Raw genomic sequence first — 27,416 nt, 5'->3', positions numbered from 1 at the left:
TTATCAAGCTGAGGTTGAAGGTTTATTCGGAGATACACGGCAAAACAGATACAGAATAACAGAGGAGTTGGAATATGCGGGCAAAAACAGGAATTCAGACAGGCAGAGATTCGCTAGGAGGTCTAGCGGTGATAAGGCTCTGTGCCCTGGCCATGGTGAGGCACAGTGGCATGATGGCGATGGAATGGCCCCGATCGACAGTAACAGGGGCTTCTTATACATTATCAGAACAAAGAAAGCTGCATTTTGCCGCAGAGGGGTTAACATTATAATTCTAAGGCGTTTTCATGGTAATCTACAGAAACGTGGTTTAGAAAAGAGAATATAATGACATAATACGAAGATATTAATTAACATTTCTTCAAGCAACACTAAAACCCATAAGTCATTGGTATTTATGGCTACTGTCCTAAAATCTTATCATTGTCTCCAGTCTAGGTCCCTAAATTCTTACATCCTGACACTTTAACTACTCTACTCTTCGCTACCACACTATCACGTATAAGCATACTGACCATATATTTGTTAACCTGTGACCCTATTGATTGATCCAATCTTCCTCTACGCACATCGGCTGAGGTTGCTAGGAGACATGATCTCATTTTCCATCCTCCATTTAATACATTTTATCAGCTCTTTTGTAAAAGTTGAATCTTCTCTAACTTTCAACAAAATGGCTGCTAGAGACAACATGGCCGCTCAGTATATTATGACTGACCATTCTCTTACAAGTCCCCCTCTTGTACTCTATCCAAAGTACAACATACAGTACTGTAATATTCATGGGTGAATTACTGAAAATAAGAATATTGAGGTAATTCAGCACTTTATGCACGTGTGTGTGTAAGGCAAAAGTCCCTAAAAATAGCACAAACACATAATAAAAAAATAATTCAAATAGTCCCGAAAAAATAAGTTGCACAAATAGTCAATTCTTTTGGTCTTGTCAATTCTTTTGGTCTTTTTCTTCTCATTCTTTGTCTTCTGGATTTTCCTTATCTTCTCCCCCTCTCACACTATCAGAGTCCCACTGTATAGTGTGAAACATCTTCTCCTGATCATCCAATAGGTTCATGGTCCCAGGAGTCGAATATGAAAATCTTCAGCTGACCTGGAGAAAATAGAAAAAAAAAAAAAAAAGTGGAGTATCAGTCCTTACCAGAAATCTCAGTAAAATAATTAAGAAGTCTACACTGATTGATATGAACCATTTTAATCACCTTTTTAGCTTGAAAATTTGAGCAAAGACTTAATCATTGTTGTTGGGATGTAAAGCACTAGTCTATCATTAACCTGTTTGTAGTACAAGCACTCCCCCTCAATGGGCAGGGACTCAAGGGAATTGAACAGAGATGAGTCTCCATCCTTCTCCTGTGCTTTTACGAGATCTTGAAGAGAAGAATAAACAAGGGGGGGCTCTCGGGGTTTTTTTTAGTAACTGCAGCGATGACTTCTTGGGGATATTTGTCATCGCCTGTGAGTGCAGCCTCCTTGGCCGCGTGATCTACATATGCATTGCCAAGGATGTGAGGGTCAGGAATTAGCCTCTGGTGTCCTTTAATTTTGCAGAAGGACCATAATTTTGGAAATTCTTTACCCCGTTGCTCAATTTGTTTTAGAATGTCTGCATGCTGCAAGGGCTTGTTCTGAGAATCAACCATCCCCCTAAGGGCCCATACATTAAGATATAGAGTGAGTGACGACACGACATATGCGCTATCACTGAAGATATTCATTGGCTCTGGACACACGAGAATGACCTGTAAAGCTGCTTCCAACTCAGCTCTTTGAGCGGAGAAATGACCAGGGAGTTTATACTGCAGCAGCAATGGCTTAGCTGGAAACCACACAGAGAAGCCTGTGACGTAATGCCCCTCATGCCAATAGCGAGCTCCGTCAATATAGGCACAAGGGATTCCCTCTTGAAAGTCTGCTCGGAAGGGAGAGGGAGTAACATTAGCCTGTTTAATTCGACAATCGTGACTTTTTCCTGCATACTGCATCATCTGGGCTAAGTGATATTTCTCACCCACTTCAACTTGTAAGTCTCTAGTCTCAAAATCAATGATCCATTGGGCCATTCTCTGTGAATTGATACCTGAAGCTTTTCCTTTCAGCAAATTTTTTAAGGTGACATGTGGGGTCTGTAGAATTAAAGGAGCAAATCCCACTATATGCTTCACTTGATTCATAGTCCAGTGCACGCCCAGTAGGTGCTTCATGCACTGAGTGAATCCTTTTTCCACGGGGGTCAGCAACCTGGAGTAATAACCTAGGGCATACAACTGACTAGACACTTCTGGGCTTTCTTTGGGCCATTTTTGTAGGAGCACAGAAGAAATAGAGATATCGCCGGTGTGAGTCTGAATGTAAAAAGGCTGGGAAGGGTCAGGGTTAACCAATGTAGTAGCTGCCGTAAGGGCGCGCTTCAATCCCTCAAAAGCCTGTAAGGCGGTTCCCTCTACATTAACAGGGTCAAAGTCATTGTCAACATTTTTCTATAAATCATACAGTGGTTTAGCCAAATAAGCAAAATCTTCAATGAATTCTCTGGAAAAATTTATAAGACCCAAAAATGTTCTGAGTTCAGTAATGTTAGTTGGTATGGGGACAGCCTGAATAGCTTTAACCCTATCATGCATGGGCTTCTTTCCTTCTGCTGAGACAGACACACCCAGAAATGTAACCTCTGATTTCATCAATTGTACTTTATCTAGACTCATTTTGAGTCCTGCCTCTTGTAAAGCCTGACAAACATTTTCAAGGGTTTCTCTGTGTTCACATTCATCGACAGTTTGAATCAATAAATCATCCCCATACTGTAAGACTTTGTCTCCGTAACCAAGGTATTCTAACATCTGAGCCAATGCCTGATGGAAATACACAGGAGAACTGTGAAATCCCATGGGCAACCGCGTGCGAAGCGGAGGGCAGATTCAGGTGTTAGGGGTACTGAGAAAAAGCCATTTGCAATATCCAAACAAGAAAATACCTTACAATCACTCCTCAGCTGCGACATAACTTCAGGGACAGATGCAACAAGGTGATCAGCTGAGGGAGTGTACTTATTTACAAGTCTCAGGTCTACTACCATTCGAAAACTGCCATCTTCCTTTTTTACAGGTAGAATAGGACTGTTACATGGAGAATTTCCTTTCACAACAACACCTTGTTTCTCCAATTCACTGACTGCTACCCTTATGTAAGGGATTGCGTCCTCCGGAATACGGTACTGACGCTGGAAAGGTGGCAGTTTTTCACCATCAATTTTAACCTGAGTTTGCATTAACCCACAATCAGTTTTCTTTAAGATCCACAATTCAGGGAACTTTTGCTTCAATTCATTCTTTAAAGCATCATTGTCAGCATTTTCAACATTTTCACCAGTACATACTCTGAAACTAGCAATGGGTAATTTATGACTCTCCTCCTCCTCCTCCACAGGGACAATTACAGAACAGATAGTGGCTTCTTTGTTCCGCCACAAGACTTTGTTACATAAATCAACAACAATTCCCATTGCTCCCAAAACATCAGTTCCCAAAATAGTGTACCGTAACTGTGGGTTTACCCAAAAAGCGCATCGAAGACCCCTTTGCTTCGATCCCCCTGTGTCCTGAAATCTCAGGTTCACTGGACAACTTTTTTACTGCTTGAATACAGGAGCCCCCAAATTCTACCCAAAATGGTAGTCTCAGGCAGTCCAGGGGGTGACTGCAATTTGTGTCTTTTTTACTGAAACTGAGGCTTCTATATCGATGAGGATGTCCTTCCAAGGCAGCCCCCCTATTCTCCCTCTGACATAAGGTCTACCGTCCCCGCCCAGGGAAAGGGGGGCAAGGAGGGTAAGGGGAACAGGGGGAGCACTCCATCAATCAGTGTTACCTGCCGTGGGAAGCCCGAAAAATCCATCATCCCCATCTGGACACGGCTTCCGTCCAACAGCTGCCACCTCCGACCCAAAGAGATCCTTAGTCAGGGTCCGGTCCCCATGTTCCCGTAGCTCCTTAATCAGCGGAGCATAGGGACGAGGAGTGACCCCTCCCTGAATAGCATGGACCTCCGGGCGCGGATGAGTGAAAGCTATTGGGGAGGGAGCAGAGCAGAAGGCTCCTGTGAGACTGGGTTAACCATTTGAAGAACGTTGTACTGCTGATACTGCCTAGGGTCATTCACTGCTGGATACGGAGGTCTAACGCCGAAAGGTGGTCTAGAGAACTCCCGGGTCTGTTGGGGGTTAAATGGTGCCCGGGGTTCTCGGAGAACAATCCCTGGCACAAGGCTGGGACAAAAACGTCTAACATGTCCCAGATGTCCACAAAAATAACACAAGGGAGGACCTCTCATGGGATCCCGTGGGGGCTCTGCCGAACGGGACCTGCCCATTCTCGGCAGCTGGCCGTACACCCCCGGAACTCCTGGCCTCCCGGAATCAGCAGATACACCCCGAGGTGAATGGTATGCAAAAACATTAGACTCATCACCCCTCACCTCGGATTGCATCGTCCTAACAAAACACTCACTTACTTTCCTCCCAATTAGGCAACATTTTTTTAATAAATTTAAGATGGACCAGGAACATTTGGCCTGGGATTTTTTCTCTCGGGGTAGAAGCAGCATCACACCTAACCTAGGGTCTGCATGTGCTGGAGCTGTCGGAACAATATATCTTTCCTCAACTGTGTCTGCATAAGCTGGAGCTGTTGGGACACTATATCTTGTTATGTACTACTTCACTCATTCTCCTAACTCTCTTCTCCAGTCTACAACTGTATTTACATCAGCACTGTGTCTCAAAGCTGCAGTGTCCATCTGTGACATAACTGCTCTCAGCTGCTGCTGCTCGCACCCCTCCTCTCTGTGCTTCCGTGCTAGCTCCAGAATCTCACTCAGCTTTTCTGATCTCTCCCTATACACTGCCCCTCCCCGGGTGATCATGTTAACATATTGTTGTGTAGACTATTTATCAAGAGCCTGATCAAAGGTTATGACTGTCTTACACAAAGCCACTACTTGGCTATTAGCTTAACCTAGTGAATTCTTTCTATCCAGTTCCCTGTGGTAAACCATCGCATACAATTTAACCACGTGGTTTCCACATTAACCCCCTCCAGCTGGGGTGTGCCAGCATATTTCTCTGCCTGCTTCCGTAACCACTCCATATTTACAGTGGTCTACAAGGACGAGTTTTACTCTGTCCTAGTATCAACAAATGCAATTTAAGCAAAGTTAGATACTCACACCTCTCAGATGGAAGACCTCGCTGCAGCTGTTTGGGGTCGACCAGATATCAAAAGAGGTGCAGCCGTGATTCCAGCCTCACTCGTTACGCTTGCCAAGCGTCTCCCCACGCCCTTTTAAAGCTTCTTGCTACCCGGCACAACAAATTCTCACGTCCTTGTAGATAGCTTCTTCTTAGTTACTCATCTTTTTATAGTCTTTTTCTTTGTCCGTGGTTTTATTATAAAAAAATCGGGCAGGCGGTTTCAGAGCGATCACGAGAGGTTCTCCTTCAGGCTGGCTTCCTTTGACCGGTTTAACGTATGGCCACACGCGTTTCTTTTATTTTTTCTCTTTCTCTTCCCACCTCCAAGCCCTCATCTGCGGCTTCTTCCGGTGGTTCTTCTGGAGGCAGCTCTCCGGAGCCGCTCCTCCTGGCTGGCTCGCCACTTGTAAGAAAAAGTTCTATTGAGAGCTGGAAGAGTCGGGAAGAAGTTCCACAGACGATCTCTTATCAAGCTGAGGTTGAAGGTTTATTCGGAGATACACGGCAAAACAGATACAGAATAACAGAGGAGTTGGAATATGCGGGCAAAAACAGGAATTCAGACAGGCAGAGATTCGCTAGGAGGTCTAGCGGTGATAAGGCTCTGTGCCCTGGCCATGGTGAGGCACAGTGGCATGATGGCGATGGAATGTCCCCGATCGACAGTAACAGGGGCTTCTTATACATTATCAGAACAAAGAAAGCTGCATTTTGCCGCAGAGAGCGTTAACATTATAATTCTAAGGCGTTTTCATGGTAATCTACAGAAACGTGGTTTAGAAAAGAGAATATAATGACATAATACGAAGATATTAATTAACATTTCTTCAAGCAACACTAAAACCCATAAGTCATTGGTATCTATGGCTACTGTCCTAAAATCTTATCATTGTCTCCAGTCTAGGTCCCTAAATTCTTACATCCTGACATTTTAACTACTCTACTCTTCGCTACCACACTATCACGTATAAGCATACTGACCATATATTTGTTAACCTGTGACCCTATTGATTGATCCAATCTTCCTCTACGCACATCGGCTGAGGTTGCTAGGAGACATGATCTCATTTTCCATCCTCCATTTAATACATTTTATCAGCTCTTTTGTAAAAGTTGAATCTTCTCTAACTTTCAACAAAATGGCTGCTAGAGACAACATGGCCGCTCAGTATATTATGACTGACCATTCTCTTACAGTGTACGTACAGTGGGTAAAATAAGTATTTGATACAGTGACTATTTTGCAAGTTTTCCCACCTACAAAGAACGGAGAGGTCTGTAATTTTTATTGTAGGTACACTTTAACTGCAAGAGACAGAATCTAAAAAAAAAATGCAGAAAATCATTTTGTATGATTTTTACATAATGAACTTGTATTTTATTGCATGAAATAAGTATGATACAATAGAACAACAGAACTCAATATTATTGGTACAGAAACCTTTGCTTGCAATTCCTGTAGTTTTTGACCAAGTTTGCACACACTGCAGCAGGGATTTTGGCCCACTCGTCCATACAGATCTTCTCCAGATCTTTCAGCTTTCAGAGCTGTCGCTGGACAACATTGAGTTTCAGCTCCCTCCATATATTTTCTATTGGGTTCAGGTCTGGAGACTGGCTAGGCCACTCCAGGACCTTGAAATGCTTCTTATGGAGCCACTCCTTAGTTGCCCTGGTGGTGTGTTTCGGGTCATTGTAATGCTAGAAGACCCAGCTACAATCCATCATTGATGCTCTTACTGAGGGAAGGAGTGTCATGGCTCTGTTATTGGGTGTCCCAGGACCAGGAGCTCCTACCCTGTCCCTAGTGCTAGTGGCACCCTATCTCGTTCTGTTCCCTGGATTACTTCTGATGGTGAAGATGCTGGACCACAAACCTTGCCTTAGCTCCTGAATCCGCCCTCAGTCTGTACCCTTCCCCAACCCAGGGAAGAGGGGAGTAGTAGTGTACTGTAGTACACTAACCAGACTAACAGGGTAGTACGAACAGGGGTAATGGAAGATAATAAACATACAAATATACTAAAACAAACAACAGAGGAATGCAGCGGGGAGTGGAGGATGGGGTAAAACTAAAGTAGAAGGAGGGGAAATAAACACACACCCAAAACCTAGCAACAGTCACAGATAAGTTCAAACGCCTTCTCAAATAACAACCACCAACCAACAACCTCCCACCATGCAGCAAAAGCTAGCTCTGACAATGAGTGCTTGTCAGGGCCCAGATTACATTGGAGATGGGAGTGGCCAACAGTGAACAGCTATGGGCCTTAATGCAGTAAAGCTTCCAAGAGCTCTCAACTGAGCAGATTAACACCTTAACTGCTAAAACAAACCTGTACTGTTTAATATGATGGTGAAGTGCTTCTAATAAGATAAGATAAGATAATCCTTTAATCGGTGCTTTAATCGGTAATCCTTTAATCAGTGCAGGAGTATGAGAAATCAAACACCCCTGTCTTCTAGTTCCTCTCTGTCTCAGTAAACCCGTGACAAGGAGGTTGTTGGCCAAAATCTCACGATACATGACCCCATCCATCCTCCCTTCAATATGGTACAGTCGTCTTGTCCTCTTTGCAGAAAAGTACCTTCAACGCATAATGTTTCCTCCACCATGCTTCATGGTTGGGACAGTGTTCTTGGGGGTTGTGATCATCCTTATTCCTCCAAACACAGCGAGTGGAGGTGATGCCAAAAAATTCTATTTTGCTCTCAGCTGACTGCATGACCTATTCCCATGTCTCCTCTGGATCATCCTGATGGTCATTTGTGAATTTCAAATTGGCCTGGACATGTGCCGGCGTGAGCAGGGGGACCTTGCAAGCCCTGCAGGATTTTAATCCATGACGGCGTAGTGTGTTTTTAATGGTAATGTTTGAGAATGTGGTCCCAGCTCTTCCATGTAGTTCTGGGCTGATTCCTGACCTTTTTCAAAATCATCCTTACCCCACCAGGCGAGATCCTGCTTGGAGTCCCTGACCAAAGAAGATTGACAGTCATCTTGTGTTTCTTCCATTTTCTTATAATTGTGCCATCAGTTGTTGCCTTCTCACCAAGCTGCTTGCCTATTGTCATGTAGCCCATTCCAGCCTTGTGCAGGTCTACAATTTAGTCTCTTGCCTTCTTAAACAGTTCTTTGGTCTTGGCCATGGTGGAGAGGTTGGAGTGTGATTGAGTATGTGGACATGTGTTTTTTTCATACAGGTAATGAGTTCAAACAGGTGCAATTAATACAGGTAATGAGTGCAGAGTAGGAGGACTTCTTAAAGAAAAAAATAACAGGTCTGTGAGAGCCACGATTCTTGCTGGTTGGTAGGTGATCAAATACTAAATTCATGCAATAAAATGCTATTTAGTTATTTAAATAACATGCAATGTGATTTTCTGGTTTTTATTTTTAGATTCTGTCTCTCACAGTTGAAGTGTACCTACGATAAAAATTACAGACCTCTCCATTCTTTGCAGGTGGGAAAAATTGCAAAATCGGCAGTGGATCAAATACTTATTTTCCCCACTGTACATGACACATTGACCTATTATACTGGAGAACAATAAAGGATCTAAAACTCAATTTGCAGAACTTGTAGTTGCATAAGGCTAGTTTCACACTAGCGTTTATGAGCGCAGCGACGGCCTGCGCACGGCCGCCGCTAAGCCCCGCCCCCTGCCGCGCCTCAGCCGGTAGCTCCGCCCACCGGCGCATGACGCTGCATGCGCCCTGCGTCCCCTATCTTTATCACTGGGGGCGCAGGCCGTGCGCAGTATGCGTTTGGCGGCGCATGCGTTCTTTTGACGGTGCGCCGACCTGCGCCAAACGCAACCTGCTGCAGTTTGGTTGCGTCGGCGCACCGTCAAAAAGGCGCATGCGCTGCCAAACGCATACTGCGCACGGCCTGCGCCCCCTGTGATAAAGATAGGGGACGCAGGGCGCATGCAGCGTCATGCGCCGGTGGGCGGAGCTACTGGCGGAGGCGTGGCAGGGGGCGGGGCTTAGCAGCGGCCGTGCGCAGGCCGTCGCTGCGCTCATAAACGCTAGTGTGAAACTAGCCTTAGAACTGCGTGACTTTTTAGAATTTTAGGCCAGCTCTTCTCATTTTTGGAAGTGGTTGGAGCTTAGAGAAAGAGGCATGGCCACACACAGCTGGTCAGATCCATCCAAATTTTTACGTTTTTCGCAGTGGTGCACAGCAGGTAAAAGAGGCGCTGGTGGCGTCCCAATGACAGTTGTGATGAATTGGTCCCTTTGTTTCAATATCTATAATGATCACTAATTGCTTACATCCAGAACCTGTACAGACCTTAAATGTCTCACAGCTAAGGGTTTGTTACAATTGCATCCAGGATAGACAATCCACTAGTAACTAAATAAACGGAATCCTTCCTGATATTTTGTACGAATATATTAGGACTTGTGTGAGATTGGTGCTGCTGATGTTTTCAGCTCACAGAAGATTGTAAAGATAGGATACAGTTGTATCAAACGCCTCTGATGTGACAAGTAGTGTTGAGCATTCCGATACCGCAAGTATCGGGTATCGGCCGATACTTGCTGTATCGGAATTCCGATACCGACTTCCGATATTTTTTCAATATCGGAATTCGGCATCGGAATCGGAAGTTCAAAGTTGATTGACAGCCTGACGTCATCATGATGCGCGGTGTGTGCGCATCATGATGCGCCGTCATTTCGGGCCTTCCGGGGGTCTCTGCCGGCCTGCCGGGGGCTGTGTGGACTGCCCGGGGTCTGTACCGGCCTGCCGGGGGGCTGTGCCGGCCTGCCGGTGGTCTGTGCACCCTGTGGGGGTCTGTACCGGCCTGCCGGGGGGCTGTGCCGGCCTGCCGGTGGTCTGTGCACCCTGTGGGGGTCTGTACCGGCCTGCCGGGGGGCTGTGCCGGCCTGCCGGTGGTCTGTGCACCCTGTGGGGGTCTGTACCGGCCTGCCGGGGGGCTGTGCCGGCCTGCCGGTGGTCTGTGCACCCTGTGGGGGTCTGTACCGGTCTGCCGGGGGGCTGTGCCGGCCTGCCGGGGGGATGTGCTGATGTCCGGGGGTCTGTGCAAGCATCGTCCGATGGGACTACAAGTCCCATCTGGCGATGCCTGCTACCATGACAGTGATTGACACATTAGCCAATGATGGGACAGTAGTAGTCCCATCATCCGGCTAATGTGTTAAATGTTAAAAAAAAAAAAAAAAAAAATACTACATACATACTACATACATACTACATGCATGCTACATACATATTACATGCTACATACATACTACATATATACTACATGCATGCTACATACATACTACATGCTACATACATACTACATACATACATACTACATGCTACATGCATGCTACATACATACTACATGCTACATATATACTACATGCATGCTACATACATACTACATGCTACATACATACTACATGCTACATACTACATATATACTACATACATACTACATACTACATACATGCTACATACATACTACATACATGCTACATACATGCTACATACATGCTACATATATACTACATGCATGCTACATACATACTACATGCATGCTACATACATACTGCATGCTACATACATACTACATACATACTACATACATACTACATGCTACATACATACCACATATATACTACATACATGCTACATGCTACATACATACTACATACATGCTACATACATACTACATATATACTACATGCATGCTACATACATACTACATATATACTACATGCATGCTACATACATACTGCATGCTACATGCATGCTACATACATACTACATACATACTACATGCTACATACATACCACATATATACTACATACATACAATACATTCATACAATACATACATAGACATAAAGTACATATAACATAGAGTAACATACTTACCAATACTTGTCACATTGTTCCCCGAAGCCATTGTCTTTTCCGGAATAAATATTAACATAACAAACCACAAAAATACTCACCCATGATCCGAAGCAGTCCACGAGTGTGTCCCACGACGATCTTGGGTAGAGAACTGCAGCATCAGATGATGCTGCCGTTCTCTACGGGCTGCAGGAATCCAATGACGGAAGGTAGGTATCCTTCCACACTGTATTCCTCCGCCACTTAAAAAAAAAAAAAAGTCCCTAGTCTCACTTTATGCCATTGCTGCGTGAGAAATTCCCACACAGCAATGGCATAAAGTGAGACTAGGGACTTTTTTTTTTTTTTAAGTGGCGGAGGAATACAGTGTGGAAGGATACCTACCTTCCGTCATTGGATTCCTGCAGCCCGTAGAGAACGGCAGCATCATCTGATGCTGCAGTTCTCTACCCAAGATCGTCGTGGGACACACTCGTGGACTGCTTCGGATCGTGGGTGAGTATTTTTGTGGTTTGTTATGTTAATATTTATTCCGGAAAAGACAATGGCTTCGGGGAACAATGTGACAAGTATTGGTAAGTATGTTACTCTATGTTATATGTACTGTATGTCTATGTATGTATTGTATGAATGTATTGTATGTATGTAGTATATATGTGGTATGTATGTAGCATGTAGTATGTATGTAGCATGCATGTAGTATATATGTAGTATGTATGTGGTATGTATGTAGCATGTAGTATGTATGTAGCATGCATGTAGTATGTATGTATGTATGTAGCATGCATGTAGTATATATGTAGTATGTATGTAGCATGTAGTATGTAGCATGCATGTAGTATATATGTAGTATGTATGTAGCATGTAGTATGTATGTAGCATGCATGTAGTATATATGTAGTATGTATGTAGCATGTAGTATGTATGTAGCATGCATGTAGTATATATGTAGTATGTATGTAGCATGTAGTATGTATGTAGCATGCATGTAGTATATATGTAGTATGTAGCATGTAGTATGTATGTAGCATGCATGTAGTATGTATGTGGTATGTATGTAGCATGTAGTATGTATGTAGCATGCATGTAGTATATATGTGTTATGTATGTAGCATGTAGCATGCATGTAGCATGCATGTAGTATGTATGTAGTATGTATGTAGTATGTATGTAGCATGTAGTATGTATGTAGCATGCAGTATGTATGTAGTATATATGTTGCATGTAGTATTTATGTAGTATGAATGTAGCATGTATGTAGTATGTAGTATGAATGTAGCATGTATGTAGCATGCATGTTGTATGTATGTAGCATGTATGTAGCATGTAATTTTTTTATTTTATTTTTTTTTTTTACATTCAACACATTAGCCGGATGATGGGACTACTACTGTCCCATCATTGGCTAATGTGTCAATCACTGTCATGGTAGCAGGCATCGCCCGATGGGACTTGTAGTCCCATCGGACGATGCCTGCACAGACCCCCGAAGCCTGCACAGACCACCGGCAGGCCGGCACAGCCCCCCGGCAGGCCGGCACAGCCCCCCGGAGCCTGCACAGACCACCGGCAGGCCGGCACAGCCCCCCGGCAGGCCGGCACAGCCCCCCGGCAGGCCGGCACAGCCCCCCGGAGCCTGCACAGCCCCCCGGCAGGCCGGCACAGCCCCCCGGCAGGCCGGCACAGCCCACCGGAGCCTGCACAGACCACCGGCAGGCCGGCACAGCCCCCCGGCAGGCCGGCACAGACCACCGGAGCCGGCACAGACCCCCTGGCAGGCCGGCACAGCCCCCCGAAAGGCCCGTACAGACCCCAGAGAGGCTGTACAAGGCAAAAACAGGGTTTTTCTTATTCCGATACCGGAAGTCCCATAGACTTGAATGGGACTTCCGGTATCGGAATCGGCGATACCGATACTTTTTTTTAAGATCGGCCGATCCATTCCGATCCGATACTTTGAAGTATCGGACGGTATCGCTCAACTCTAGTGACAAGTATCAGATGAAATCAAGTATTTTTTGCCACTGGGTATAAAAAGAATATTCCAAATTATTTCCTGCAAGCAGATATCTTATAAATGGGTGAAAAATCAGAATATCCCCTAAATAGGAGTTCTATAAAATATTCCCTAATGGTAGCAACTAGTGATGAGTGAGTAGTATTGTTGCTCAGGTTTTCCCGAGCATGCTCGGGTGATCTCCGAGTATTTTGGAGTGCTCGGAGATTTCGTCTCAGCTGCATGATTTGCGACTTGTAGACAGGATGAATACATGTGGGAATTCCCTAAGAATCAGGCAATCCTCACATGTATTCAAGCTGGCTAGCAGTCGCAAATCATGTAGCTAAGGCGATGAAAACTAAATCTCCGAGCACTCCACAATACTCGAGACCACCACCCGAGCAACGAGTTTACTCGCTCATCACTAATATCACAAATATCATCACAAATATGGAGCTGTGGACAGGAAATATATTTTTTTCAATGCTAACAAACTGGAAGTGGGAAAAATGTTTTAAATTTACTTTTAAAGTTACAAATATTAATGGGAGTCTATTAACTCCAATTATTATTATTATTATTTATTTATATAGCACCATTGATTCCATGGTGCTGTACATGAGATGGGGTTACATACAAATTACAGATATCACTTACAGTAAACAAACTAACAATGACAGACTGATACAGAGGAGAGAGGACCCTGCCCTTTCGTGCTTACATGCTACAGGATGGTGGGGAAGGAGACAGTAGGTTGGTGGGTTGCAGCAGTTCCGGTGTTAGTTGAGGTGATATCACCGGTAGTGGTGATGAGGTAGTGGTGAGAGAGAAGGAGGTAACGGGGTCATTGCAGGCTGTAGGCTTTCTTGAAGAGGTGGGTTTTCAGGTTCCGTCTGAAGGATCCACATGTGGTTGATAGTCGGACTTGTTGGGGCAAAGAATTCCAGAGAATAGGGGCTATTCGGGAGAAGTCTTGGAGGCGGTTGGGTGAGGAGCAAATAAGTGTGGAGGAGAGAAGGAGGTCTTGGGAGGACCAGAGATTACGTGAGGGAAGGTATAGGGAGATTAGTTCAGAGACATATGGGGGAGACAGGTTATAGATGGCCTTGTAGGTCACAATTAGTAATTTGAACTGGATACGCAGAGGGAATGGGAGCCAGTGAAGAGATTTGCAGAGGGGAGAAGCGGAGGAGTAGCGAGGAGAGAGATGAATTAGTCGGGCGGCAGAGTTAAGGATGGACTGGAGAGGTGCGAGGGTGTTAGCAGGGAGACCACAGAAAAGGATGTTGTAGTAGTCGAGGCGGGAGATGATGAGGGCATGCACAAGCATTTTAGTAGATTGAGGGTTGAGGAAAGGACGGATTCTGGAAATATTTTTGAGCTGGAGGCGACAGGAGGTTGAAAGAGCTTGGATGTGCGGTTTGAAGGACAGGGCATAGTCAAAGGTTACTCCGAGGCAGCGGACTTCTGGTACTGGGGAAAGTGTGATGTCATTAATTGTTATAGCTAGGTCGGGTAAAGATCTGTGAGATGGAGGAAAGATGATGAGTTCAGATTTGTCTACATTGAGTTTGAGGAAGCGAGAGGAGAAGGAGGAGGATATGGCTGATAGACACTCTGGGATTCTGGACAGCAGAGAGGTGACGTCCAATGCCTAAATTAGGCCACTTATACATTTAATATAGCAGAATTAGTTTGGAAATGGCTACCTGGAAGTAGGAAGTATTCATTTGTATTCCGAGACTGTGGAAGCTATAACAGATGTATTTTATCTCTACCCTGACCTAATCTACTAGAATTACAAAGGTAGCAGCTTCTTCTTGATATGCAGGGGTGTAGCTATAGTGGCACAGAGGAACCAGTCCCACCCAGGAAATTCTGCCTGCTTGTGTCCAAAGTCACCTTGGCTGCATAAGAGTACACCAATGCTGTAAGTGGCACGATAGGTGTGATGCCCTGATATGCAGTCATTACCTATACTGAGATATGTGACAGCCTCAGGTCAAACAGTTTGGAAGCTCAGTGTTTGCTCCCCTTGCTTTTGTAAACTTTCATTTAAAGTTGAGTAGTTTTCAAGTCACTTCGGCGCTCTGTCTCCTGAGAATTGTTCAATGACTGGTGCTATAAATGTCACAACGACTTCAGCTTCATTCCATTGTCTCCGTCCCTCCAATTAATATCAATCTGCAATAAATCTCCTGGCTCCGATACATTAAACCTCTCTTCAAAAAAAGAAGACCGTGCCAGGATCAACTGGTGGCCAATATCTATTTTATGCATTGTGTACCTGATCTACAACACAAGTCAATGACAAGCGTCTTTCCTGCAAACCTCAAGGACAAATTGTGATTTACTGTGAAGGTAGAGGGTTTATGGAGTGAACACCAGCGCGTTTTACTGCTCCAGACTTTATTTGAATTAAGCATGCTCTTGAAAAACAAGGAAAGTTTCCACGGTGAGGATGTGCGACCGACACAGGGGAAAAGTCTCCAAAGTTTCCATAAACAAGTCTAAAATAAAGGATGAGGAGGTGTGATCGCAGCGGGCTGGGGGAGCAGCCATGGACAAGTTCAGCTCACACATCTAAGTAACTGGAAGAGTGAGTGCTTACTCCCAAGATAAAAGCATTTTAAAGTGCAATTACTCTGCCGAACTGGAGGTGACCTCAACCTCGACCTTCACAAATATGGAGGCTTTTTAAGAGGTTGGGGAAATCAAAATATCCACATAGCTGAAGTAAACTGCGATGGCGGATGTAAACAGCAGCATTTCGAAGGGTAACCTGTATGGTGATAAAAGTGATAAATGTACTGGTGCAATGGTATTGCAAAGGTCAACAACCCATAAGGGTCCTGGCAGGGAGGACACACAACTATAGGGGATGAAGTGCTAGCAGTCGCACCTAGGGCTTTTGTGTACGTGGGTGCATAAAAACCATCTACCACATAGGAATACCCCAGTAGGTGGGGGTGTAAGGGGGTAAGATATGATGTCTCTCATTCTTCTCTTCCCTCTGTCTTCCAGTTCCTAATGTTTACAGATGTGTTTTTATGATTATTGCTTGCGGTACTGCTACATGTGTAATGATGTATTACCGCTCGTTACTTATAGTATTGCCACTTGAACGTGTTACCATTGTATGGATGATTGTATATATTCCCTCATGTTCTTGTAAGATAATACTGCATGTATATTATATGTCATTTGTGTATGTACAGTTAGGGAACGTTAGTGAATCCTTTATTGGGACATTGGAGGAGGGCACTCTTAGTACATAGTTTCCCCATAGGCTGGGTAGTTGTAATTATGTTGCGGGCCACTATGTGGGGGTATACTAGTGGAGCCTGATAGTAGGTTCTTAGAGTGTTAATTGTAGGAGGGCCTGCCGAGAGTAAGGTTAGTGAGGATGGGTGGTTTAGTCAGATGGGGCCAGGGTACCCAAGAGTCCACATAGGCTATAGGTCTGGACAGCTTGGCAATCACGTAACATTAAGTCGTTATTGCCCACGTTACCACGGCCACTGCAGGTCTTAGCAGTGGGTCAGAACAGGAAAAGGAAGATGTGGCGCCTTACCGCCTGGGCCAATGCTTTTAGGGCAGAAGTTGGTTGGACTATGGAGATGAAAGGAGTTGGCACTTCAACGAGATCGGTACAGACGGGCCGGAAGCTTCACCGGGGGTCACCAAACGTAGTGATTGATGAATTCATGTCTGAGGCGAAACAGGCTGAATGAAATGTCATTGTAGTGAGGTCAGACCTGGAAGGAACTGGGAAGCAGTCTAGTACAGTCCGGTCCAGGGGTGTACTGCACAGAAGTGACAGCAAGCAAGGGAAAGATCAGGAATCAAGTAAATGTGATGATGTACCAACTGTGGATGTAATGTGCAAAATCCTAAATAAATAAAGTGTTAAAGTTGTCTCGGACTGTGTCTCCCTTGATGCGAGTCGCCTAGAAGAGGGACCGTTATCGCCTTGGAAGTGCCCGGGTGAAGATGTATCTGGTCCTGGCCCTCCCTTACAAGGGTCTCATACAGACTTTGCTTTGGGGCACAAAAGTTTCAAGTTACACCCTTGAGTCATCTTAGCTCTCTTTTCCATGGGTGGCGTGTTCTTGTACCAAACTCCCTTTCTTCTCTGACATTGCAATATTCAAAAGAGGGTCATGGTGGGAACCAGTATCAAAGATTACGCACTACATATACACACAGGGAAAAAAGCATCCTGATTCAGGTTAGTACATACCTCCCAACTTTTGAAGAACATAAAGAGGGGTAGATGATGCGGCGCACCGCAGCAAATTTTGACCACGCCCTTAGCCACACCTATTTACCATTTATTTCTCCTCCGGAAAGAGGTGTTGTCAGAGACGCGGTGGTAGTGAGGGAAATTCAGCAGGCTTCTGTTACTGTAGGGCATAGACCCAAATCAGGGACTGTCCACTATATCTGGGGCAGTTGGGTCTAGAGGTGAGCGAATCCATTCAGAAGTCTCTGGTCCAGAGTCCTGGTCAGTGCTACCTGGCAGCTTAAGGGGAGGCTACAAATCTCTTACCTTCCAGCGCAGCATCATCTGTGCATCCTGCTCATCTTTAGTTGGGACCTGTGGATTTAGTTATTATTCCTTCATTCACAATCAGAGCCGCCAGAACTTTATCATCTTTAAGTAGCTTTACTTTATGCCATCTGGCTTTTTGTTTCTGTAAGGTCGTGTTCACATGTTGCAGAAATACTGTATTTTCTGTTTTCTGCAGACGTCTGCACCAAACTACTGTGAGAATCATGTGGGAATAGTGGATGAGGGCAGGTATATCTCGCCCAGATTCCTTTCCTATGTGGCCTAGTCTGGTCAGTATCGCACCTGCTTACTAATGAATAATGGGAGGTGGATATAAAAGGATGCCAGGTGGTTGTGTGAGTGTCTCAGCCTGGGAACACAGAGAGCTTGTCTGTGTGAGAGACACACGTGAGTGGAAGCAGTGCCCACTGCAACTGTGGTTTGGCTGGACGGGAGAAGCCCGCCAGTTGGTAGTTAGGTTGTCCATTGTTTAGTTAGTGCCGGACAGGCAAGGATTTGTTTTATGTTTTATTTCCTTTTTTGCATTGCTTTCACCGTTAATAAACCTGACCCAGGGTCCGTTTCACCCGAACCCCAGCTCTGCGCCTGAGTTTCATGCTGAACGCATGTGACCTTTGACCCCAGCAAAGCCGATCCTGGAGGGTTTTATCACATTGTGGTGGAGAACGCGGGCATCACGTTGCAATCATGAGCATGGAGGACGTGGTGAAAGCGCTGGTACAGTCCACCGCCGTCCAGCAAGAAGCTAATCGGGTGATGATGGCCCAGCTGAAGGAGTTGGTGGACATGACAGCTACCGATCGTTCGCTTCTCCAGCAGGTGGCGCAGCGCCTGGCAAGCTTACCTGATGTTAACCTGGAAGCAGAGTCGAGAGTGATTCACGTGAGTCGGTACTGGCAGAAGATGACGACCGAAGATGACGTCGAGGCATACCTGACCACGTTTGAACGGACGGTGGTGCGAGAAAAATGGACGAAGGCACGATGGGCCGGCCAGATTGCCCCGTTTCTTTCCGGTGAGGCCCAAAAGGCTTATTATGACTTAGAGCCTGAAGCCGCGCAGGACTTTGACAAACTGAAAGCCAAGATCTTGGCCCGGCTGGGAGTGACGACCGCTGTCCGTGCACAGAGAGTGCATCAATGGACTTATCAACCGGATAAACCACCGCGGTCCCAGATGTTCGACCTGATCCACGTGACGAAGAAGTGGCTACAACCCGAGGTGTTGACAGCGCCAGAGATAATCCAGAGAGTCGTCATGGACAAGTACCTGAGAGCTCTACCTCCAGCCCTGAGGAAGTGGGTAAGCCATGGAAATCCTACGACGGCAGATCAACTGGTGGATCTGGTTGAACGTTACTCCGTGGCGGAAGGACTCCGAGACGACGCTACCCCACCTCGTTCTTCATCATCTCCACGTGGAACCGGTAAGACTGTTCCAGGGAGTAGGGGAGATGGAAAAATCCCTAAGACAGTGGGGGAGGAAAACGGGACTGCCCGCACTGTGAGGCCGAGAGTAACGAACTATGGTCTAAGCAAGGGGCCCGTTAGGTGTTTCCGCTGCCAAGAGATGGGACATATTGCTGCGAACTGTCCGGTCACTACTGAACCCATGCAGTGCGACGTCACAGACTCTAAAAACTGCATGTCTATGGTTGCACGGGTAGTGAGTGTGAATGCCGGTCAAAAGGATGTGGAAAAACACCTGTGTGATTTAACTGTTGATGGCAAAAATGTGGTGGCATTGTTAGACTCGGGAAGTGTGGTGACTCTTGACTTCCGCAGCGAGTTTGTGGTACAAACGGATGCCTCTGATACCGGTATCGGGGCCGTACTCTCACAAGTGAGGGACGGAGTGGAACACCCAGTCCTCTATCTCAGCAGAAAGCTGAATAAACACGAGCAAAGGTATGCAGTCGTAGAAAAAGAGTGCCTCGCCATTAAGTGGGCTCTAGAGGCCCTCAAATATTACCTGGTGGGCCGAAAGTTCAGGCTGATCACTGACCATGCCCCTCTCAAGTGGATGCACTTGAACAAGGAACGGAATAGCCGGGTGACCCGGTGGTTCCTTGCCCTGCAGGCCTACACTTTTACGGTGGAGCACCGCCCAGGGGTACAGATGGGGAAATGCAGATGCCCTGTCCCGAGTGCACTGTTTGGCGGGTGTCATTGCTCGACCGGAGTGGTCTGAGCAGAGGGGGGGGATAAGTGAGAATCATGTGGGAATAGTGGATGAGGGCAGGTATATCTCGCCCAGATTCCTTTCCTATGTGGCCTAGTCTGGTCAGTATCGCACCTGCTTACTAATGAATAATGGGAGGCGGATATAAAAGGATGCCAGGTGGTTGTGTGAGTGTCTCAGCCTGGGAACACAGAGAGCTTGTCTGTGTGAGAGACACACGTGAGTGGAAGCAGTGCCCACTGCAACTGTGGTTTGGCTGGACGGGAGAAGCCCGCCAGTTGGTAGTTTGGTTGTCCATTGTTTAGTTAGTGCCGGACAGGCAAGGATTTGTTTTATGTTTTATTTCCTTTTTTGCATTGCTTTCACCGTTAATAAACCTGACCCAGGGTCCGTTTCACCCGAACCCCAGCTCTGTGCCTGAGTTTCATGCTGAACGCACGTGACCTTTGACCCCAGCAAAGCCGATCCTGGAGGGTTTTATCACAATACACAATAATAATCTTCCCCTTATTTGATGCATTTTTGGTGAAGTCGTGTGTTGAATGTGTTTTTTTTTGTAGTACTTAAATGCTTTGATTTTGCTGTGGGAGGAACGGCCCCTGTCGAGTGTCCAGGCCGGAACCAAGGGAGCCGTCATCTGGGTTTCGGGGGAAACTGTCCTCGGGGGGCAGAATTCAGGGACGGACCGTTGTGACAGACAGATGGTCTGGGGGAGGGACCAGTATAAAGGAGGCGGGGAATTCCCGGGACAATGAGTCAGCAGACTGGGACAGAGACAGCAGGAGACCGTGGAAGTGGCTGAAAGCGAGAGCGACTCACCAGTGTCAGGGAGGACGCTCACCGAGGACTCCAGAAGGACAGTACCGAGGCGATCACCCGAGACTTGCTGCCCCGCTCCAGCCCACGGCCACGTCATCACCTCAGCAACTGGGCCCAGCAACTACTACACCGATAGACCACCAACCCGAACGGCGAGGGACGTCTGGACGGCTAAGTTGACTTTATAATTAAGGACCCGTAGTCGGCCATACCGCGGCCCTATAGTGACCGGCTATTGCCGAAGGTAGTCGTGTTCTACCCATTTGTGTGCGCATATAGAACCCCTGCGAGGGCAACCCGTGTTACCCCTTTTTGGTGTTCAGGCCGGGACTGAGGAAAGTTCCCTCTAGTCTTATAAACGTTATTATAGAAAGCACCAAATTGTCTCGCGACTCGTCACTGCATCCTGCGTACCTGCAAGCACCACACTGCTATTAATGAAGTATCTGCAGTTTTTTACCTACTTTTTTTAAGCTTCACATAAAAGACAAGAAAGAAAATCACCTAAACCGCACAGTTCTGCAACCTCTTTAAATCACAGGGGGCGCAGTTCTCATGAAATCACATCTTTGCTTGGACAGTTAAACAGCAGAATTGTGCAACAAAACCAGCAGAAGATACAGAGCATTTACGCTACATGTGATTCCATGAAATCGCCACCCTCTTTGGTCAGAAGGTGCTGCTGAACTCTGGTTTTGGTGCATCAAAGCTTTTCTATGCTAGTAAAAAAGTCTAAAAATTCTGCTTCATATCTTCCCCCAAATTGCATGAAATAAGTGGGAAAATGCATAAGGGTATGTGCATACGTTCAGTAATTGGAAGCGTTTTGGACAAAGCACATTTGCTGGCGGCTATTGAGCGCAGGTGATTCCGCATGTGATCACTGAACCATGTGGATTCACCGCATCCAATACATTGTACGGGTGAAATTTATCTTGCGGAGGCTCACATCTCCGCAAGATAAATAGACATGCGGTAGGAAAGACGCTGCATGTCCATCTCCGTTGGTGAGCCGTGGACCTCACACTTTGCAGCACTTGGGATTCGCGGCGGATACTGCGTCCACACTCCACAAACCACCACGCAGTGGGACGGCTTCATGTGCCTCCTCACAGGATTGGTCTATCTCACAAAGCCCAGTCACTAAGAAGTACAATATATCGTACATTGATGAAGGTCCTAGACCAAAACGTCTGTGTATGTATGTACTGTTGTATAATTAAAAATCACCTTTCTGCATCAGAAACCTTTGGTGTGTGCCAAGTTTATATATATCTGGACGCATAGCGGGCATGGGGTTTCTTGAAATCCCATCCACTATGCTGTAACATCTGGTCTCTGCGGGTTGGACGCTGCGGATGTACGCAGCGTGCAACCCGCAGCATTTGAAGATTGTCATTGTGTTCTATGATGCAGACACCTGCAGAAAAAAAGCAGGATTTATGCTACACGTGAACACAGCTTCAGCGTTAGTTTTATTACATTTTTATAGGGGTTTAATAGAGAAATAATATTACTCACGCTAATTTTTATGTCATTTACTGATCCTCGTAAATAATCTGATCTCTGTGTTGTACGGGTTGTTACGATTACAGGGACGCAAATATGTGTGTGTAATTTGATGATTTGTGATGCTTATTTTTTTCGGTAACCATCAATGAGTTTCTTACAATGCTCTGCTGGAATTTTAGACCATTCTTCTTTGGCAAACTGCTCCAGGTCCCTGATATTAGAAGGGTGCCTTCTCCAAACTGCCATTTTTAGATCTCTCCACAGGTGTTCTATGGGATTCAGGTCTGGACTCATTGCTGGCCACCTTAGAAGTCTCCAGTGCTTTATCGCAAACCATTTTCTAGTGCTTTTTGAAGTGTGTTTTGGGTCATTGTCCTGCTGGAAGACCCATGACCTCTGAGGGAGACCCAGCTTTCTCACACTGGGCCCTACATTATGCTGCAAAATTTGTTGGTAGTCTTCTGACTTCATAATGCCATGCACACGGTCAAGCAGTCCAGTGCCAGAGGCAGCAAAGCAACCCCAAAACATCAGGGAACCTCCACCATGTTTGACTGTAGGGACCGTGTTTTTTCTTTGAATGCCTCTTTTTTTCTCCTGTAAACTCTATGATGATGCCTTTGCCCAAAAAGCTCTACTTTTGTCTCATCTGACCAGAGAAAATTCTTCCAAAATGTTTTAGGCTTTTTCAGGTAAGTTTTGGCAAACTCCAGCCTGGCTTTTTTATGTCTCGGGGTAAGAAGTGGGGTCTTCCTGGATCTCCTACCATACAGTCCCTTTTCATTCAGATGGCGACGGATAGTACGGGTTGACACAGTTGTACCCTCGGACTGCAGGACAGCTTGATCTTGTTTGGATGTTAGTCGAGGTTCTTTATCCAACATCCGCACAATCTTGCGTTGAAATCTCTTGTCAATTTTTCTTTTCCGTCCATATCTAGGGAGGTTAGCCACAGTGCCATGGGCTTTAAACTTCTTGATGACACTGTGCACGGTAGACACAGGAACATTCAGGTCTTTGGAGATGGACTTGTAGCCTTGAGATTGCTCATGCTTCCTCACAATTTGGTTTCTCAAGTCCTCACACAGTTCTTTGGTCTTCTTTCTTTTCTCCATGCTCAATGTGGTACACACAAGGACACAGGACAGAGGTTGAGTCAACTTTAATCCATGTCAACTGGCTGCAAGTGTGATTTAGTTATTGCCAACACCTGTTAGGTGCCACAGGTAAGTTACAGGTGTGGTTAATTACACAAATTAGAGAAGCATCACATGATTTTTCGAACAGTGCCAATACTTTTGTCCACCCTCTTTTTATGTTTGGTGTGGAATTATATCCAATTTGGCTTTAGGACAATTCTTTTTGTGTTTTTCATTTAAGACAAATTAAATGAAGATAATAATAACAAAGAATGTATTTTCAATCATTTTCAGGAAGAAACTGAGTATTATCTGACAAAATTGCAGGGGTGTCAATACTTTTGGCCACAACTGTAGGTTTGAGACTGGGGCAAGACTCATTGAAAAAAATTGACATTTTTGTAATTGCTTATTAGTTTTACTACTTTTATAGGAACAAAAAAAAAATCTTTTTTTTTTTACCTCAGTATACTGGGACCATAGAAATACATTGTTATATAGACAATGAATCTCTATGACATGTATAATCTGTTTTTGTGTTCATTTCCTGCAATAGAGGTCAAGATTACCAAATTATCCTGTCTACAACATTATAATCTGTGGCTCATTGGTAGAGCTGCAGCTTGGAAGCATGAGTTTGAGTCCCAGGTGAGACCTGATCACAGGAGGGGGAAGCACTGAACAGAGATTTGTGGCCCTACCCCCCATTGAGAGGAGCTACAGAGAGGTGAGTATAGAAGCAGAGAAAAAAAGCTCTGATGGGATGCAAGACTGAGTCCTCAAAGTGTGACATTCCTGCAGAATCTGGGAATTCAGTCCATAACCACAAAAGCAGGCTCCAGTACTCAGGAGGGTACAAAAACAACATTGCCTTTGAAAGTAAAAGGTGACATCTTTTAATGTAGCCCAATCTATTGTCTCTACTTCCAGCATCGGTCAATGTGTAGCACCACTAGTTGACGCTGTGCCTATATTATATGTTTGAGATAATTCACTCTCCGGTTCGCCTTCTTCTGGATAACATGGTTGTTATACAAATCTAGCACTAATCTATACAAATCTAGCATCCTGGGCCGTCTCACCACTCACAAGGCTTACAGCTCTCAGGTGGAGTGACCTTTTCTCTGATCTGTTTTCGCTCCACTCCAGAACACACCACAAACACATCTTTTCCCTGCTACATATCTGTCCTGATAGTAATGCACGTCTGGCAATCTTCTGTGGCGTACTCCGTTACCTACCATGTGTCAGTCCCTCACACCCAGGCAGTGGTCTATAGACTCCCTCTGATGTGAGGACTCGGGAAGAAGTCTTTTGCCTTCCTATACTGTTGCAAGTCTTCTCTCTATGGGCTCATACTCACATGTGAGAAACGCATGTATTTCTATGCAGCTAAGCGCTCCGATCCGAGTGCCGGCGGCAGTTCGGGTATTGACGTTCGAGACTCATCCGAGTTTCTCGCATGTGAGTATGAGCCCTAAGGCAGATGCACTCATCTCTGGCAGGAATTAAGGGAGTTTGTCAGCACAAAACTACTGTCCAAAGCACAGGCGCTATGTGCACCCTTGGTATAGCTGATCAGTTCAGTGCACCTAGTTGTTTTACCGTCTATCTCTGCCCGTTTCCTGATTGACGGCTCTGACTATACAGGAGTCAGAGAACAGAGATATTTGAGCCGCTGCTTCCTCAGGCCCTACACATCGATTGACTGTTCAAACCAAGCTCAGATGCTACGTTTACCCTTAGCTGCACAGTTCAATGATTAAAATGATACGATACACTTTATTGATCCCAAGGGAAATTATCGAAACGAGTGGATTGGAATTGAACTGCTCAGCTAAGAGTGCACGCAGCATCTGAGCTTGGTCTGAACAGTCATTTTGTGCTGACAGACTCTTTTTAAGTTTCTCCACTAACTTCTGTAGATACAGGTGCTTCTCACAATATTAGAATATCATCAAAAAGTTACATTTATTTCAGTACAAAAAGAGAAACTCATATTCTATAGAGTCATTACAGAGTGATCTATTTCACCTGTTTATTTCTGTTAATGTTGATGATTATGGCTTTGGAGTGTGTGAGGAAACCCAAGAACGTGGAGAAACACGAGAACAAACAAACTCCTTGCAGATGTTGTTCTTAGTGAGGTTGAACCCAGGACCCCAGTGCTGAAAAGCAACAATGCTAACCACTGAGCCACTGTACTGCACAGTGTGAACCACTGAGCAGGGCCGGTTTTAGGCAAAGTGGGGCCCTAGGCAAAGTTTAAAATGGGGCCCCAAATGCTGACACATTGCCCATCACACAGAAGCATTTCTTTTGTATTTACATGCGCTGAGTTCAGGACGCTAAGTGAGTGTGATCGACAATACTGAAGTCGTTCAACGTTTGTTTCCCGGCCTGATCCATCATCTGAGGAAGAATGGTGGGGACAGAACGATCACTAACAGATCACAGTATACATGATACAGTATCATGTTATCAAACAGATTTAGGAGAAAAAAAGGAACAAACAAATCCAAGTTGTATAAAAATATCAAAATCCTTTAATATACATAAATAACCAGCAAGGTTGCAGATGACAAATAGACACCAATATTAAGAAGGCAGGTGGGGATGAAAAAAAAAAATGACTGCACAACATTAGCCAGGATAGTTTGTAAAATATGCCGACACAAGGGCTGTTACAAATGCCAAATAATCGCCATATAGGCTGGACAAAATATCCTCAGGGCAACCAGCCGATGTGCAATCAGGCAAGCAGAATCCATAACATTCATCATAAGTTACATCATATATCAGCGACAGTCATATGGAAAAAGCTTACCAGGTGGTGCACAGTTACCCCCAGCCGTGGAACAAGCCTCTGACGTACGTTTCGCGCTCAGGAGGCGCTTTCTCAAGGAGATGAGGCTATAATGAACTGCAGGACCTTATGTAGTCCTAGTAATGGTCACATGCAGAGTCACGTGACCCGTATCCACCAATGAGAGCGGCCATAGCGGCGCATGTGCCGCGCTGCCACCAGGTCCTCCACCATGAAACAGGCATCCAAGCGCACGCGCAGGAGGATTAACCCCCCCGCGCGAGCATCCGAGGCAAATGGACACCGGTCGCATGAAGAGGGCAACTGGGGGGCACAAACCATATGCGCACGGCCGAAATCTAAGGGCACACCTCACACTTCTGATAAAAAATATACTGGTGCATGTATGGCAACATAAATATATAAACAAAAAAAAAATTTTTTAAAACATATATAAACGCACAATTATAATCATATAACAGGTGTAACACTGAGACCACGTAATATGACAGATGGCACAGGCATATTCAGATAAGACTCAAAAACGGAGACAATGGCTGTTAATAAGCATATCTTCAAAAATCCCCAATGAGTAGAAGGTATATATGGAAATTGTCCATACACCTACAGGGGACACAGAAATAAGTTCATATCCGGAATATCATCTTCACTAGTATGACATGTCAGCCCCGCAACGAGTCCAGAGGAAACATCCACAATATAGGTCCCAGGAGGATCCCAGTAATCCAAAATAGCCACAATTAAAAAGTGACAGTGTGGGGACAGGAAGGGGACCTATCAGGGTATCCTCAGACCCAATGACTGTGTCAGCCGCAGCTGCAGTATTTGGTGGTTTGACCTGCTGTGACTCCCATCCTCCTACCATGGTCAGAGACAGATCCTGGAGCTCCTCTGCATAGAGGGTTTTATTCTCTGCTCTCAGGCTATTGCCTCCTTCTGCATCATACCTTGCTGCTGCCATGTTTATTGCTCTGTCTCCCGTGTTCTTCCTGCTCACCCCAGACATCTTCCGGGGGCTGGCTTTTCTCAGGTCTTTATGCCTATCAAAGTAATACAGGAGGTTGGTCTTTTCTCCTGACAGACACCTTTGCATCACATGCTGATGTTGGTGGTGGGCGGGCATCATCATTGCGCCCACTCTCTGGCCCCGCCCACCGCAGCACATTCCTCTCAGCTGGCTGTAATTTGACAAGCCCACACAGCCTGTGACGCAGCTAT

The 27,416-nt window shown here is 45.5% G+C and overlaps 1 long non-coding RNA gene across 1 annotated transcript; it reads right to left on the bottom strand.

Annotated features, from left to right (window-relative positions):
- Positions 1–27,416, bottom strand: LOC141092328 (uncharacterized). The gene is made up of 2 exons (XR_012232767.1): positions 27,146–27,416; positions 1–1,111 (listed from the first exon to the last, which is right to left on the bottom strand). It is a non-coding gene; the product is annotated as an uncharacterized lncRNA (long non-coding RNA).

The sequence above is a fragment of the Dendrobates tinctorius genome, unplaced genomic scaffold (assembly GCF_039654945.1).
Source record: "Dendrobates tinctorius isolate UK_male_01 unplaced genomic scaffold, ASM3965494v1 ptg000059l, whole genome shotgun sequence".
In the NCBI taxonomy this organism is placed as follows: Eukaryota; Metazoa; Chordata; class Amphibia; order Anura; family Dendrobatidae; genus Dendrobates; species Dendrobates tinctorius.
This window is presented reverse-complemented; position numbering and strand designations above follow the sequence as displayed.